Source organism: Phyllostomus hastatus, unplaced genomic scaffold, assembly GCF_019186645.2.
Source record: "Phyllostomus hastatus isolate PE091 unplaced genomic scaffold, TTU_PhHast_1.1 phas_scaffold_39, whole genome shotgun sequence".
In the NCBI taxonomy this organism is placed as follows: Eukaryota; Metazoa; Chordata; class Mammalia; order Chiroptera; family Phyllostomidae; genus Phyllostomus; species Phyllostomus hastatus.
The window spans coordinates 4,417,921-4,436,212 of record NW_025334028.1 but is presented as its reverse complement, the minus strand read 5'-3'; the positions used below and the strand labels follow the sequence as shown (position 1 = coordinate 4,436,212).

The 18,292-nt window shown below is 34.9% G+C and overlaps 1 pseudogene; it reads right to left on the bottom strand.

Moving 5' to 3' along the window:
- Positions 1 to 15,113: 15,113 nt before the first annotated feature.
- LOC123806713 lies at positions 15,114 to 15,681 on the bottom strand (annotated as a pseudogene).
- Between the last annotated feature and the right edge of the window lie 2,611 nt (positions 15,682 to 18,292).

Sequence of the window (18,292 nt, the reverse complement as noted above, 5' to 3'; positions counted from 1 at the left end):
GAAAACAGTATGGAATTTCATCAAAACACACACACACACACACACCAGAATTGCCTTTTGACCCAGCAATTCCACTGCTTGGATTATACTCTCAGAATCCTGAAACACCAATTCAAAAGAACCTATGAACCCCAATGTTCATAGCAGCACAGTTTACAATAGCCAAGTGCTGGAAACAGCCTAAGTGCCCATTAGTAAATGAGTGAAGCAAAAAACTGTGGTACATTTACATAATGGAATACTAGGTTGCAGAAAGAAAGAAAGAGCTCCTATCCTTCGAGACAGCATGGATGGAATTGGAGAACATTGCACTAAATGAAATAAGCCAAAAGATGAAAGACAAATGCTGTATGATCTCACCCATAAGTAGAACTTAATCAATGACAAAAAAAGTGAGCAAAACAGAACCAGAGACAGAGAAATAAAGAACAAAATGACAGTGACCAGAGGGGAGGGGGGAGGGCCATAACAGAGGAGAGAAAGGGAAGGGTCAAATCAAGGAACATGAATAAAGGACCCATGGACAAAGGGTATGGCACTGGGGGAAGGATTGAAAGTGGAATGTTGAGGGTAGGTAGAGCAGGAGAGAGTAATGGGGGGAATGGGGACAACTATAATTTAACAATAATAAAAATTTGTTTAATTTTGAAAGGAAGACATTAAACTGCCATTACTTGCAGATGACATGATACTGTATATAGAGAACCCTAAAGATTCTACCAAAAAACTACTAGTACTTATAAATGAATTCAGTAGCATAGCAGGATGCAAAATAAATATCCAGAAATCAGTTGTATTTTCATACACCAGTAATGAACTATGAGAAAGGGAAACTAAGAAAACGATGCCATTTACAATTGCATCAACAAAAATAAAATACCTGGGAATAATTTTAATCCAGTATGTTAAAGTATGAGACACTGAAGAAAATACAAATAAATAGATGCACACACTGTGTTCATGTATAGGAAGAATGAACATCAATAAATGTTCATACTACTCAAAGAAATCTATAGATTTAATGCAATTCTTATCAAGATACTAATGGTGCCCTGGCTGGTGTGACTCAGCTGACTGAGGACCAGCCTGAAAACCAAAGTGTTGCAAGTTTGATTCCCAGTCAAGGCACATGCCTGGGCTGTGGGCCAGGTTCCCCAGTGTGGAGTGTGCCAGAGGCAACCACATATTAATGTTTCTCTCCCTCTCTTTCTCCTTCCTTTCTGCTCTGTATAAAAATAAAATAAATAAAATCTTGTTTAAAAAAAAGATACCAATGGCATACTGCACAGAACTAGAACAAATATTCCAAAAATTTATATGGAACCACAAAAGACCCAAATAACAACAGAAATCTTGAGAAAGAAGAACAAAGTTAGAAGAACCATGCCACCTAATATCAAATTATACTACAAGGCCATAGTAATCAAAACAGCATGGTGCTGGCATAAAAATAGACATATAGATGGTGGGAACAGAGTAGAGAGCTCAGAAATAAATCCATGCCTTTATAAATAATTAACATTTGATAGAGGAGGGAAAAACATACAATAGGCTAAAGATAGTTTATTCAATAAATGGTGTTGAGAAAATTGAACAGACGCATGCAAAAAATGAAAATAGACCACTTTAAACCATACACAAGTATAAACTCAAAATGAATTAAAGACTTAAATGTTACACTCAAAACCATAAGGATCATAGAAGAAAACATAGGCAGGAAAATCTCAGACATTTCTCATAGCAATATTTTTCTGATATATTGCCTCAAGCAAAGGAAACAAAAGAAAAATTAAACAAATGAGACTACAGGAAACTAAGAAGCTTTGCACAGCAAACAAAACCATCAACATAATGAAAAGACAACCAACTGAATAGGAAAATATATTTAACAATAATACATCTGAAAAGAGGTTAATATCTAAATTTATAAAAAATTTATAAAATTTAACACCAACACCCCCCAAAGAATCCAATTAAAAAAATGACAAAGGACTTGAATAAAAACTTTTCCAAAGAGGACATGCAGATGGCCATAGACATATGACAAGATACTCAACATTACTAATCGTTGAGAAATGCAAGTTAAAACCACAAGGAGATATCACTTCATGCCTGTTAAATTGTATATCATCAATAAATCAATAAACAACAAGGGTTAGAGAGGGTGTGGGGAAAAGGAAACCCTTGTGTACTGTTGTTGGGAATACAGATAGTGTAGCTACTGTGGAAAAAAGTATGGAGGTATTTCAAAAAATTAAAAATGGAACAGCCATATGAGCCAGCGATTCCCCTTCTGAGAAGATATCTGAATAAACTTGAAACACTAATTTGAAAGAACATGTGCACCCCTAAATATTCATTGTAGTTTTATTTACATTAGGCATGATTTGGAAGCAGCCAAAGTGTCCATCAGTAGATGAGTGGATAAAAATGCAGAGGTACATTTACACAATGGAATACTACTGAGCCATAAAAGGAAGGAAAACTTACCTTTTTTGACAGCATGGATGGACCCAGAGAGTATTATGCTAAGTGAATTAAGCCAGTTAGAGAAAGACAAGTACCATATGATTTCCTTATATGTGGAGTCTAATGAACAAAATGAACAAAGTAGAAACAAACTCATAGTACTGAGAACAGACTGGTGGCTCTCAGAGGGGGAGGGGTTTGGAGGTCTAAGTAAAAAAGGTGAATGTATTAGGCAAAAAACCCAAAAACACATAGACATAGACAATAGTATAGTGATTATCAGAGGGAAGTGGGAGAGAAGTAGAAGAGGGTAAATAGGGGATATATGGTGATGGAAGGAGACTTTATTTTCAATGGTGAACACACAATATGATATACAGATGATGTATTATAGAGTTGTACACTTAAAACCTAAATAATTTTATTAACCAATGTGACTCCAATAAGTCAATAAAAATTTTAAAAATTAAAAATAAAAACAAATTATTGAAAAAGTTTTCTAATATCAAGCAAGCACTTTAAAATATTGAGCTAAATGATTCTAGTGAATGTGGTAGCCTGTTTTAAATAAGACCTGGATGTCGCTGTACAGCACGAATCGGCTCAGTTTTCTGCCATGATGTCATTAAAAATCATTTACTGCAAGCATTGAAATGTACTGCTAGTGGGGAAGGAAGCTACCAAGCACATTGCAGGCTAGATTCAGACAAAGGTTTGCTCCTATTTGTATGATTCAGTTGATGTCTCTGTTCCACATGCCTTTTTTTCATTAACTTGAGGTAGAATTTTTGCTACATCTGGAAAAGTAAGCAAATTAATACAGGAGGTTATCAGATTTACTTCCTAGTTATAAAAGAAGCTCCTGATTGAACTGGTTAGTAAATACTCTGTTGATAATAAAACAGTATTATTTGTGAAATTTTACACAAGGGCAGTAGCAACATTAGATTTTCACTTATGATTGACAGGTTAATTAATGAAAAAAGGCAGCAAAAGTGAAAGATATGCCAGATTATTAGGGTGACTTAATTTGGAGGGAAGAGAATATTAATTTAGGCTTAACAAGTAAAAGGAACTTTGGTAAAGTTTGATCAAGCACTCAGGGACAAGAAGAGACTGCAGGTAGACATTTGTATGCATCATTATTTCTGAGTCACAGAAATCAGTATGGCCTGTGCATATATATTCTTGTTTTGCCATAAGCACCAGAAGAAGTCTCCTTAAAGTATGGGGTTAACACCACCTCAGACAGACTCAAGATTTGGAGGTTATTTCTTTAAGTAGAGGGCCTAGTCAGTGCCTAAGAAGAAATCCTACCATTTTAAAGTAACAGCATTTTTAACTCACATTTCTTGCAAAAGGAAATAACTTAGGTTCATGACTTCTGTGAAGTCCTCTGGTAGAGTTATATTGCCTAAGACCCCATAACTAGAGCAAGTTCTAGATTTAATTCCTCAGTTTCTTACATCAACCTAATGAGCTATAAACTTCCATATTTTTTTTAGTATTCATGTTAAAAACGACCCAATCACATTTTCTTGAGAACTGAGGCCTAATTACTTAATGTGCCAAAGACATTAAAGATGAAAGGGCTTGCATTGAGTACAAAATTATAACTATTATCATCACAAAGCTCACATGAACTCAGAAATTTAGGGGTGATGACTCAGAATCCACATTTGGGATTCTAGAGAGATTGTCTGAGTATAGTCAAACCAATTTCTGCAGTGATTTGGATTCCAAGGGTTTATGGGCTTCAGCATGACTGTATTCCAAATCATGAATGACAATAAATTTAGAGTGTACTTCTATTGAAAATTTAGAAAACAATCGATAAAATAAATACCAAGTTGCAGTCTCTAAGGCAAAGTTGCTGCACAGTTCCCCTGAGGAGTGTGAGCTGTTAGCAGTCAAGTGCAGGGCATCTAGTGCCCCAGCTAAAGTGCTCAGTAAACATCAATGCTAGGAACTAATCCATTTAATAAAGACAAAACCACCTGAGGTGACTACCCGCAGTCCTACATCCTTGAAGACTGTGTCCTGGGCACCATTGTTCACTTTGATCTCTCTTCAATTTTTCAAACATTTATTGAAGGAAGATATTAACTATTAGTTTGTTGTAAATGCCCATTATCCGGGTAGGGAAGCTTTCTACTACTCCAGATTTGCTGAGATTTTTATTTTTTTTATTTATTTAAAGTATAATTTATTGATTATGCTATTACAGTTGTCCTAATTCTTTTCTCCCCTTTTCCCTCCACTCTGCCCTGCACCTCTACCCTCCAGCATTCCCCCCCACCCTTAGTTCATGTCTGTGGGTTGTACATGTAAGTTCTTTGGCTTCTCTATTTCCTATACTATTCTTAACCTCTCCCCATCTATTTTATGCTGGCCAATTATGCTTCTTATTCCCTGTACCTTTTCACCCATTCTCCCCCTCCCACTCCCCACTGAAAATGCTCCATGTGATCTCCATTTCTTTGATTCTCTTCTTGTTCTAGTTGTTTTCTTAGTTTGCTTTCATTTTTGTTTTTAGGTTCAGTTATTGCTAGTTGTGAGTTTGTTGTCATTTGACTGTTCATAGTTTTGAACTTCTTTTTCTTAGATAAGTCCTTTTAACATTTCACATAATAAGGACTTGGTGGTGATGAATTCCTTTAACTTGACCTTATCTGGGAAGCACTTTATCTGTCCTCCCACTCTAAATGAGTGCTTTGCTGGCTAGAGCAATCTTGGATGTAGGTTGTTGCCTTTCATGACTTCAAATACTTCTTCCCAGTCCCTTCTTGCTTGCAAGATTTCTTTTGAGAAATCAGCTGCTAGTCTTATGGACACTCTTTTGTAGGTAACTGTCTCCTTTTCTCTTGCTGCTTTTAAGATTCTCTCATCTTTAATCTTTAGCAACTTAATGCTTACGTGCCTTGGTGTATTCCTCCTTGGGTCTTTGGAACTCTCTGGGCTTCCTGGACTTCCTGGAAGTCTGTTTCCTTCACCAGATTTGGGATGTTCTCCTTCATTATTTGTTCAAAGAAGTTCTCAATTTCTTGCTCTTCCTCTTGTCCTTCCTGCAGCCCTATGATTCAGATGTTGGATTACTTAAAGTTGTCCCATAGATTTCTAAGCCTCTCCTCATTTTTTTGAATTTTTATTTCTTCATTATGATCCAGTTGGATGTTTATTTCTTCCTTTTGTTCCAAATTGTTGATTTGAGTCCCAGTTTTCTTCCCTTTACTGTTGGTTCCCTGTATACTTTGCTTTATTTCAGTTTGGGTAGCCTTCATTTGTTACTTCATTTTGTGACTGAGTTCAATCAGTTCTATGAGCATCCTGATTACCAGTGTTTTGAACTCCTCATCAGATAGGTTGTCTGTCTCCTCGTCACATAGCTCTTCTGTAGTTTTGATCTATTCTTTCATTTGGGCCATATTTCATTGTCACAGTATACCTGTTAAGTTGTTAGGGGGCAGGGCCTTAGGCATTCAACAGTGTGGGGCAACCTTCTTTGCTGCTTGTGGCGCTGTCTGTGGGGGGAGGGGCAGAGAGGGAACAATGCCTCTGGCTTGCTCTGCTCTAGCCCCACTTTGCAACAAACTCTCCTGTGAGACTGAGAGTTTCTCCCACCATGGTTACCCCCACACTATTTTACAGCTAGCTTTAAGTCTTTAGTTTCCCATTCAGCCAGCCCCGCCTTACTAGTGGTCCACTGCCTTGCTTCTTGTCCTCTCTGCTGGGCTGATTATCTCCCATGTCAGCCCCTCCTACCAGTGTGGGTGAATTGTTTCTTTAACTCCATGTTAAAGAAACAACATGGAGTTCCATGCAGTTTGATTTTCTGGCACATCGGTTGTTTCTTTCTTTTTTTAATTGTTTATTATCCTTCTTTTGGCTGTGTGAGGAAATGAAGTGTTTCTACCTACTCCTCCATTTTGGCTGGAACTGCTGAGATTTTTTTAAAGTCAGGAATGAATGTTGAATTTTTTGTCTAGTGTCTCTTCTGTGTCTATTGAGATTATTTGTTTTACTTTTTATTAGTTTATTAATATGATCAATCATCATATTGACTGTTAAAATTTTATTTTTTAATTATAGTTGAAGGTGTATGCCCCTTTACATTCATTTCAGCTTTATTTACAATATCAAAATATGAAAGCACCCTAGATGACCATCAATAGATAAATGAGTAAAAAATATGTGGTATATACAGGGTGGGGCAAAAGTAGGTTTACAGTTATGAGTACAAGAAACATAATTTATTCTAATATTATTTATTAATTATTATATTACTTTACATATGAACAACTGTAAACCTACTTTTGCCCCAACCTGTATATATAATGGAATATCACTGAGCCACAAAAAGAATGAAATCTTGCCATTTGCAACAACATGAATCGACCTAGAGGATATTATGCTAAGTGAAATGAATTCAGAGAAAGAAAAATGCCATATGATTTCACTTGCATGTGGAATCTAAGAAACAAGATAAACAAACATTGATTTTTAACTGTTAAATCAGCATTTCTGGAATTAACTCCACTTGGTCATAATATATTATACTTCTATACATTATTGGATTTGATTTCCTAAAATACTGTTTAGAATTTTGCATGCATGTTCTTTAGGGATATTGTACTGAGTTTTTGTTGGAATGTCTTTGTTGCTTTTTATGTTAGGGTAGTACTGGCCTCATCAAATAAGTTGGGAAGTGTTCTGTCATTTCCTGAAAGACTTTGTGTAAAATTAGTATTTTTTCTTGTGTAAATAATTATAAGAATTCACAAACAAAACTGTATGAGCCTTACTATGTATGGCTCAAAACTGTACGTATGTACAAAACTGTATGTATGTACCAAAACTGTATGGAGCTTACTATGTGAGAAGGTTTTAAACAACAAATCCAATTTATTTAATAGATATACTTAGTTTCCGATTATCTTACTATTTTTAAATACCTTTTTATTATTAGTTTCTAATTTTTTAATTTCATCTAAAAGATCTTTGTTACATGGATCCTGATAACTGTATTGAGATTTTTTCATGAACAAATATATTTTATCTTGGTAGATATACCATATTCACTTGAAAAGATTATTTGCATTATGTTGTTGGCTCCAGTGTTCTGTAGATGTCAATTAAATAAAGTTGGTTGTAATGTTGTTCAAATCTTCTATATCCTGATGGATTTTCTACTTGTTTTACAAATTATTAAGAGATAAGCATAAAAACCTGAAATTATAAATGTTGACATTTATTTTTTCCTGTAGTTCTATTACTTTTGACTTTATAAATTTTGAAGCTTTTTCATTACATGCATACATTATTTCCTTTTGATCAGCTGAGTCCTTTATCATTATGAAATAAACTTTTAATATCCTTGTAAATATTATTTGCCCTGAAATCTATTTTGTCTAATTCTAATATAGTCACTTCAGCTTTTTAAAAATTACTGGTGATTTTTGCATAATATATTTATGTAATTATTTTACTTTTAAACTATTTATGACTTTATATCTGAAGTTTATTTCTTGTATGCAGCACTTACTTGGGTCTTGCTGCTTTTTTAAATGGAATGACCTCTGCCTTTTAACTGGGGGTTTTAAACTATTTACATTTAATATAATTATCAATGTGGATAAAAGTAAATCTATTATCATTACTTGTTTTTTATTTGTCCCATTTGTTCTTTTTTCCCTTTTCTCTCTTTTTATGCTTGTTTTTCATCAACTGCATACTTTTTATAATTTTATTGCATACTTTCTCATCATTTCAGGTGGTTTTTCCATCAGTTGCAGATAGTTTTTTCATATGCATTTAAATACTGGAGGGAGACTCTGCACACCTTCAGAGTGTTTCTATCTCTCTCTCTCTCTCTCTCTCTCTCTCTCTCTCTCCAGCTCCCTTATAACAGTATGGTGTCAGTATGGTGTTCTGTGAATTATAGCTGCCTTGGTCTCCCTGGACTCTCAGCTGTCTCCTTAAGTATGTGGCACTACCAGGCTTTGCCTGGGTTCTCCTTCCCTACACAGTGGTGTTTGTAAGTAAGCTGAGACAGTAGCAGGGGCAATCATAGGATTTACCTCATTTTTCTATCATCTTTCAGGAGTCACTGGCCTTTGTTATCTATTGTCCAATGTTTTGAAAGTTTGTTTCATATGTTTTGTCTATTTTTTTATTTTTTGGTTGCTTCAAATAGGAGACTCAACTCAGTTTTTTACTCTGTCTTAGCCAGAAGTGATTCTGAGTGGAAGGTGATTATTATTGACAATCATGAGTTATTCTGATGAAAATTACACACATTTTTAAAACATGAGACTGAAGGTTTTCTGAAACTTTTCACAGAATGTCCTAAAATACGTAAGAAAACTGATTAAAATTTTTTCTTATGTTAATTTGCTTCAAAATTTATAGTGTCATTAAAATGTATCCCAGAGACCAATAGCCTATCTTGTTCCAGCTTAAGAATCTCTGCAAACACTAAGGTAACCTCCCTCTCAAGGGTTTGGTTAAAAGGATTGCCCATTAGATCTATTTCATTCATAGACAAGAAAGACATCATTATGGCTTAACAATTACCCAAGTCCCTCTTTGACTTAATCTTAACCTATAAACACAGATCTATGTTTTGGAGACTATTAAACTGAAGGATACAACCTTATTGATATTGGTGGCTAAATGTTTACCCCAATGCCTGGAAGAAGAATACACAAAGCTAATTATCACTATATGTTATTATCTGAAAATTTGTCTTCCAAGTAGTATACTCTAAAAATATTACTTTATTTATCTGAAAGGGAATGCTTTTAAAGAAAATATGAAGAAAGCCATGTAAACATTTTTATACTTTACATGTCAGTTTTTAAAGGGCATTTTTTCTTGGTTCTATTTCTCTCTGGTTCTATGAGATATTTATCATAAGTCAGCTATTTTCTCATACTCTCTTTCCCAAACCTTTCAGTTTCCAAGAGCATCTGATACTGACAATGCCAGTGCACTGGATTTTTGTGTTAATGGCAATGTCTGAACATTCTCTAGAGCAAATTTTTAGTGACCATCCATCCTTTTTTGTTTTCTGGACAGTAGTCCTTGCTTTCCAATTATCTCATTTTTAAATGTATCCCCCAAATTCTTAAAATCTAACATGTATACAATAAATATAATATATATTTACATTTGAATATACATTATACATGTACAAATATTACATATTACAAATATGCATATAAATGTATATATTAGATTTGAACAATACATTTGTGTGTGTGTGTTTATACTTACCAGTATTTTGCCCAGGATTAATTTTCTTGATTTTAAGATAAGTTTAAAAAGAGGAAAAATAATATCCTTAAATTTGAGGAACAAAGAGCTGTCCTTACTTCCTCAGAAGAAGGAAAGACATAGATATATCAGATGTTGAATTCTTTCTGTGTTCCACTCATTCAAAGCCAAAGAGGTACTTAAGAGAAATGGTAACAAGTCTTCATAAGGCACTGGTTTTCTCCTTTCTGCAAACTTGAACAGAATATAGTCCCCCAATTTAGTCTTCTATGTTTCAATTTATGAAACTCTACCTGACCTCAAAAGTCTCACAGTGTTTCTCTGGTTCTGGAACATTCTCAGGTTTGTTAAATCCCAGTACCTGAACTGGCTTCCCTAGAGCTTTGCATCCTATATAGCCCTTGACCTGAGCTTGGTTTGGCTGATTCTGTGCCCACTTTCAGCTTCTGAAGAATGACATTAGCTGCTGCCTTGATTTTCACTTTGACCTTCCTGTTTGTGTTGATAGTAAGAGCAGTAAATCACATATGACAAATTGTCCACCAGTTTCTTAAATTCCCTCACATAGTTAATTTTTAATTTCCCAGTTTCTATTAATATGCATGGCACTGGTGAACTGAATATGCCCATTTTTCTTCTTCAAATTACTCCCATGCTTTTGGATCTATAAAGCTGAATGAAAGTAACAAGTGGCCAAGGAGGCAGGAAAAACTGAAGGGAGAGAACAACAGAAGCATGTACAGATGGAAGCTACCGGCTCACTAATCTGCTTTACCTTTACCTTTTGTCATTAAATGGGACTAGAGAAGGATGTGAGGATAGGGAAAAATGGTGTAGAAATTGAATTAGGGTAGGATTCATGAGAAGCAAACTAATAGATTCTAAACATTTACAAAGAAATGGTAGAAAATTGAGTCAACTTAAGGGGAGGAGTATGGGGAATTGGTGAAGAATGAGAGAATACATATAAAGGAGCTAGATGTGACAGGATTTTTTTTTACAGTAAAAAGTAATGTTTTACTGGGGTCAGATTTTGTCCATGTTAGGAATATTTCAGTGCTTAGTTCTTTGAAATGTCTGGTGGTGCTTTTTTCTTTCTTTTTCCATACAATTTTTTTTTGTAGATATGTAGGTTTGCTGTAAGCTGTTTTGACCAGGTGAAGGAGTTTTCTCCAAAACTCTCCAAGGTACTTCATTTCAAAACTGTATGTATGAAAACATGATAAACATGAGGACACTAATATAAGTTATTTTAACTGGAGAGAAAAAAGAAAGCTGAGACAGATTCTGGAAGTTAAACATAGATGTTGTACCCATTTTATGTAAGGCAGAGTGTAAATGTAACATCTTCCACCGAGTGCTGCATGCTAATGAAAGGAAGATTCATATACTAATTATTGTAAGAAATCATATCAAGCTTGATCTTACAGTCCATAGGTAAGTAAAACACCGGCCAAAATAATGGGAGTTTGGTTTTGTAGATATGACGATCTTATATAGAATTGATATTTATCTCCACAACTGCCTCACAAATAGGACATATCATAGAGTCAGTTGTAGCTTCCTGTAGCATCTGACTTCCTAGTTTATTTTATTTACTTTTTTTACAATTTATTTTTAGACAGAAGGAAACATCAATGTGTGATTGCATCTGAAACACCACCTACTGGGACCTGGCCCACAACCCAGTCATGTGCCCTGGCTGGGAATTGAAGCCATGACCTTGTGGTTCTCAAGCCAGCGCTCATTCCACTGAGCCACACCAGCCAGAGCTGACTTCCAAGTTTAAATCCTCCTGCTGTCTCCTCTGTTTTGCCAGCCCATTTATGAGAACATGTATAGGCTATGCTTACATCATCAATGGTACACTTGCTATTTATTTATATCCTTTGTTTAGGAACCAGTCAGCTAAACCAGCGTGATTTTTAAAAGTTCATGCCATCTATTGATATTAGTTTCATATTTTCTTGTAAGGAAGAAGGATCATCTTCAATTTTTCTGTCTCTACTGGGACACTAATGGAGCTACTTACCAATTTTGTTTTCTCAAAATTAATGCCTTCTTCTGCCAGAGGGCAAATCAGAGAGGGGGAGTTTATTGGCCATTTGCAAGTTCACATGTCAGTTAGTTAAATCCTAAAGAAAATTCCATAGGCCTGTGATTGTTTATTTCTATGCTGTACATACATTAAGAGAAAAAAAGATTTATGTATATACACATACACATACACTCATACTTTTCACAGGTATTTTAAAGAAAAACTGAAGACTTTCTGTATCTTTTGTAGGATGTCCAAAACTATTCAGAAACACTAATTGGAAGTTTTTCTAAAGTTGGCCCAACTAATTGGGATGGGCTATCAAACACCCTCAATTTCACAGTGCAGTTAATATTTCAGATACTCTTGTTGGCTTGTATGCACACATGTGGAAACATATACATTTTCCATTGGCAGAATAGTGAAATGAAATAACATTGTAATAAGTATCAAGAAATATGAACTCAAGACCTGACTTTGACATCAGCATGTTGCCTTGGGCCAGTAACTCAACTTCTCCAGACTTTGATCTCTTACATGATGGCAGAGAGGAGGAGCCCATCTGAAGCCCTTGCCTTCAAGGCCCTTTTTGGGAAATTTACTTATAAATCTTTCCTCAGCACATCTTGTGCCACTAGCATTTCATGAGAGGGGAATGGCTGTCTCTAGGAGAATTATTTGGTTTTTATTTGTACTTGTCTTCCCATGAAATGTTTGTCTAGGTCCCAAATATAGCTTTTCTCTAATCAGACTCTAAATAAGTCTGATTAGACTTATTTAATGTATCTGGCTACAATATATACCTCCTAAAAAATGAGAAACTGCAGAAAAGAAAAAACTTCTGAATTTCATAAAACATTGTTTTCTGAGACATTTTTCAATCACAAGGAGAAAAATCTCAATATTTGAGGAGTAATAGAAAAAATTCAAGTATATTTAGTTTTTTGTCCTGATTTTGCTGCCTGTGTCTTGAGTCTAAATGAGTATTAATTTGTCAACAAATTCAGAGTACCAAAACTGACCACACCTTTTTTTAAAAAACATATCTAGAGAACATTGACTCTTGTTGACATACTGTTTCTCATTTTTCTCTTTCTATAGTGGTAGTATCTTGAATAGAGTTTGTATTTATGAGGCTGGATTTCACTTTGCGGTGTCTTTATGGTTTTATCACACCATTTACAAACACTTTGTCTCTGTTACAGGAAATAAATTAAATTCCAGGCTTTTGATGAAATATAATGCTGAAATGGATAGCCCAAAAATCTATATTTAGATGACTGACTCCTGTCTGAGGAAGACATAATAAATGTCTGAAACATATAAACTGAAGGATGGTGAATTTAATGATCACACCCTAAATGGGGAATGCTATTTTGGAATAATTAAACGTTCCATCATTTGTAAGTCCAAACAGTCCATTGTTAGTTCTTGCTGTGGTCTTTCAACAGATCCTTACACTTTTCAAAGGAAATTTATCATTAAAACAATTGAACTGATAGCGACATCCCACACATGTGTGTTAGCACTAGCACATTTCATGGGATTCTAGTTCATAGCTATATATATAGTTCAGAAAAATTTAATTTATGTATGAGTTTGCTTCACTAATGACAAACATGACAAGCATTGTTTAAAGGCTACTGGAAGGTGTTCATCATCAGGTATCAAATAGATTCTCTGCTTGAAGACGTAGTTAAGCCTTTTGACACATGAAAAATCTCACAGAATAAAAAAATCATTCAAAAGCTAGTTTATAATTAAATAATAATAATTTCACAATTTTCTTGCTGATCCTTACATTTTAGAAGATGTTACACTCTAAATTACTTTTTTCTCTAGGTCTACTTTAATATTTTTAACATTACATTTTTAATTTGTTATTGTAAGTGTATAAGAAAACAACTGGTTTCTGTAAATTGATCTCACGTTCAGCAACTTTACTTAAATTTCTCTTACTATGTCCAAGAATTGACTAGAAAGTTTTTGGACTTTCTACTGTAGGTAATTGCTTTTTTTTTAGAAACAATAATAACTGTTGTCACTTTCTTTCTGATCCTCATAATCAGGATTATATAGTGTTATAGTAAATAGAAGTAGATTTAGTGGTACTCTTGTCTCATTCCTGACTTTAAAAAGTGTGCTTCTAATGTTTCATATATACATAGTGGTATATATATATATATCTACCACTAACAGTTACCTCTAACAGTTTAAGAAGTTTTTGAAAATTTCTAGTTTGCAAATTTTTTTTCATGAATGGGTACTCTGAATTATTGTCAAGCATTTCAAAATAATTTATATTTTTTCTCTAATTATATATGTATAGATATTTTAATATAAATTTTAACATTTGACTTCTATAGGTCTTGGATTTTAGGCTGCAAAATGGTGGTAAAGAGAAAGTGTTGGACTGGGGAATATATTCTTTGAGATATATAAATATACATGTATTTTTTTTATTTTTTAAGTCTTCCAAGAGTTCATTAGAAAGAATGTAGATATTAAAAACAATCCTCACTGTCATGAACATAAATTAGGATTTTATAGCCCTGGTAGAAGCTGGATCAAAAAATAAAAAATAATACATCCAATAGTGTTTTAACATTTTTTCATTCATTTGTCATATTGACAGTGAAAATATAAATTTGCTCTAGATGTACAGACTCTCAAGCAACAATGTCCAGGCTTTCTTCATTCTCCATGCTGAGAGATGTAAAAGTTCAAAGGTCAAACAATACCTACCATGTGTACAGCCTTCAAAGACCATCTAAGTTAGAGTGTTCACTATTAGCTAAGAGACATTTGGAATATTTATGTACAATAATGTGAAGTAAATATTTTGAAAAATAAAACTTTAATGGAATAATCTTGAAGAATAAACCAGAGAAACAAAAGGTTACCAGTTTAAGATATCAGCCAGTTTGTTTCAGCCAGTTTGAGTCCCTGTTCTAAAATTTAAAACAGTTATCTTTCTGTAATCCAAGAGCTTCCTATCATGTCTGTATCTATGTTATGAAGTAAAGGAGATTTAGATGAAAAGTTTTTATTTATCAAAACTGCTGTATCAACTGTCTATGACCTCAGAGCATCATGGTAGTCTAGGAAGTGTTCATGTATAAGGTCATAGACTTAGCTGACTTAAAATTGCCCCATACAGTGGCATTTATCAATCCTTAGTGAGGCCTTTAAGAAAACTGGTTGAAAAATGGGTTAAAGGAGGAAAATGCAGCATTTGCCTTTAGAGCTATCAATTCAGGAATTCTTTCAATTATTAAACCTTGCAGAAAAGTTATTTTTCTTTCTCAACATTTAGCATCACAAACACTTCTTACTCCAGATCTGGCATTTTTTCATCATCAGTGTCTTGTGAATCATCATCTACTCCATCTACTCTGGTAAATCTACATCCTTATCGCCACCCTTGTTGTTCATAATCTCAGAGAAATGATCAAAATTACATCTCTTTATTTTAATCATCTTTCCAGTCTTTCCAATTATTGAAGACTACACTAAGCCAATTAAGCTTTGCCCTTTCTGTTCTTTAACTTGGCCATGACTGTCCAGATTCTCCTTTTCGTAAACAGCATAAAATGTATCTGCTCATTCTTTTATGCTTAGAATAATTGGATCAAGACAGTTAAAAAGATCAATTTTATTTAGATGTTTAAAATAACTTCCTTTAAGACAAGTTAATATAAGTTTGGATTTTTCAAAATTTACATTAACATCTTTACTGTCTTCAACACAAATACAATGAAGACATATTCCCTTTGATCACACCACTTTGCAGAAGCAGCTGCATTGTGATCTGGGCAGGGGGATGGATGAATGGTTGGGAGGCCTCTCTGGTGGCAGCTGCTGAGCAGTGGACTCCTCTTTGGTGGCAACTCTGGCATTTACTCCCCCACATGGCCACTTCTCACTTCCATCATGCAACGATGGCAGGCATGGGCTCAAATTGAGTATGGAGAATACACCTTGTGAAAGCTACACTAACCTCCTCCCAGGACCAAACTGGAATTATCACTAAATTAAAGAAAAATTATCTTGAATAACCAACTGAATACTAGCCAGAGAGAAGTCTTATAACCAAAGACATATAGAAGAAAACATGTCACTACAACAAGACTGGTAGGAAGTGCTGAGCAGCCAAGGGAGGACTGGTTGAGCTCCCATATGTGGAAGATAAAGTTTCAGAAGGATATTTCAATGGCCAGTGGGGTTATTTCAATGGGGTTCCCCCTGAAACCTATAGGGTCTAAATGTCAAACTGGGCTCCCCAACATACAGCACAAGATCCATGAAAAGAAAACAAACAGCCAGCTATGAAAAGCAGGAGTGTTTTTGTCTGCCAAGAAAAGACAGTTAGAGATGCAGATAACCCCTTAAGGGATCAGTGCACAAAATTTCATTTTCAGCCACTTACCTTGGGCTCCTGCAGAGTGAGGACAGAGTGGACTACAGATGTGTGAAAACACACTAGGGTAGGTGGCTAGGGAAGAGAGCTTAAGGATCAACTACCAAGATCCCTGTGCTGAGTCATTCCCATATTGCAGAAGCCATCATTTCAAGCAGACCACTCCATTCCAAATGGTATCAGCCTGAGAGGAAGCAACAGTCCCACCCATAAGAATCCCTCTCACCCCAACCTGTGGAGCTTAAGACAGGCTGCTGAGTACAGCAGGAGGTTATATCAGTGATAAAGGCAGAGGTGGAACCCTGGGAACTTTGAGACTTTAGGTGTCTTTCCCTGGATCTAATGCTGGTAAAACCCAGCCTTGTTATGCAGCCTGGTTCTTTCTGCACAACCCAGGCTCAGCAGAGGGAACCACAAGCTGCGGATCACTGATAGCTCAAAACAGGTTGCCCAGGGCAAGTCACAGAGTACATCTGACATAGCTCTGCACCAGAGTCTTTGCAGATCTGCCTAATACATGGAAACAAATACAAAGGAGCATCCAAAATGTGAAGACAAAGAAACAGGCCCCAAATGAAAGAACAAGAAAATCCTCCAGAAGAAGAACTAAATGAAAGGCAGGCAAGCAATTGATCAGATATAGATTTTAGAGAAATGATTATAAGAATATTTAATAGCATGGAAAAAGACATAGAAACCATAAAAAAGGACCATTGAGAAATAAAGAATTCAATATCCTAAATAAATGATACACTGGAAGGAATAAAGAGTATGTTAGATGAAGCAGAGGATCGAATCAGCAATTTGGAAGATAAGGTAGAAAAAAGCACCCAAGCAGAGCAGCAAAAAGAAAAAAAAAATTAATGAGAAGAGTATAAGAAACCTTTGGGAAAACAGGAAGCATAACAACATCTATATCATGGAAATACAGAAGAAGAGAGTGAGCAAAGGAATCAAGAACCTATTTGAAGAAATAATGACTGAAAACATCCTTAATCTGGGGAAAGAAAAAGACACACAAGTTCCAAGAAGTGCAGAGATCCAAATAAGATTGATCCAAAGTGGCCTACACCAAGACCTATCATAATTAAAATGAGAATGCTTAAGACAAGGAGAGAATCCCAAAAGCCAAAGAGAAAATCAGTTGCCAAAAAGAGAGCACCAATTACACTGTCATCTGATTTCTCAACAGAAACATTTCAGGCCAGAAGGGGTTAGCATGAAATATTCAAGATGATGAAAAGCAAGGACCTACAACCAAGACTACTTATCCAGCAAGACTATTGTTTAAAATTGAAGGAGAAATAAAGAGCTTCCCAGACAAGAAAAAAACTTAAGGAGTTTGTTAATACCAAACCAGTACTGCAATGAATGTTAAAGGGCTTGCTTTAAGAACAAAAAGAAAAACAGAGGAAAATAGTTTGAATATAAAAATGGTAATAAATATGTACCTATCAATAACACTTTAACTGTAAATGATTTATGTGCTACAACCAAAAGACATAGGATAGCTGAATGAATAAGAAAACAAGACCCAATATATGCTATCTCTGAGACCCACATCAAATTGATAAATATACACAGACTAAAAATAAAAGGATAGAAAAAGATATTACATGCAAATGGAAAGGGAAAAAATTTGGGGTAGCAATACTTATATTTGATAAAATAGACTTTAAAATCAGGCTATAGTAAGAGACAAAGAAAGACACTACATGATGACAAAGGGAACTAACCAACAAGAGGATATAACCCCAGCAAACATTTATGCACCCAACATTGGAGTAGCTAATGTGATCGACAGAAATACAGTAATAGTCAGGGATTTTAACACCCCATTGACTTTGATGGAGGGATCTTCCAGATAGAAAATCAACAAGAAGGAAGCAGCCTTATACTACATTAAATGGATTTAATTGATATCTTCAGAGAATTTCACCTCAAAGGAGTAGAATAAACATGTTTCAAGTGCACATGGAATGTTTTTGAGAATAGACCACATCTTAGGACACAAAACTAAACTCAATGAATTTAATAAGATCAAAATCATATCAAGCATCTTCTCTGTCATTAATGCTATGAAACTAGAA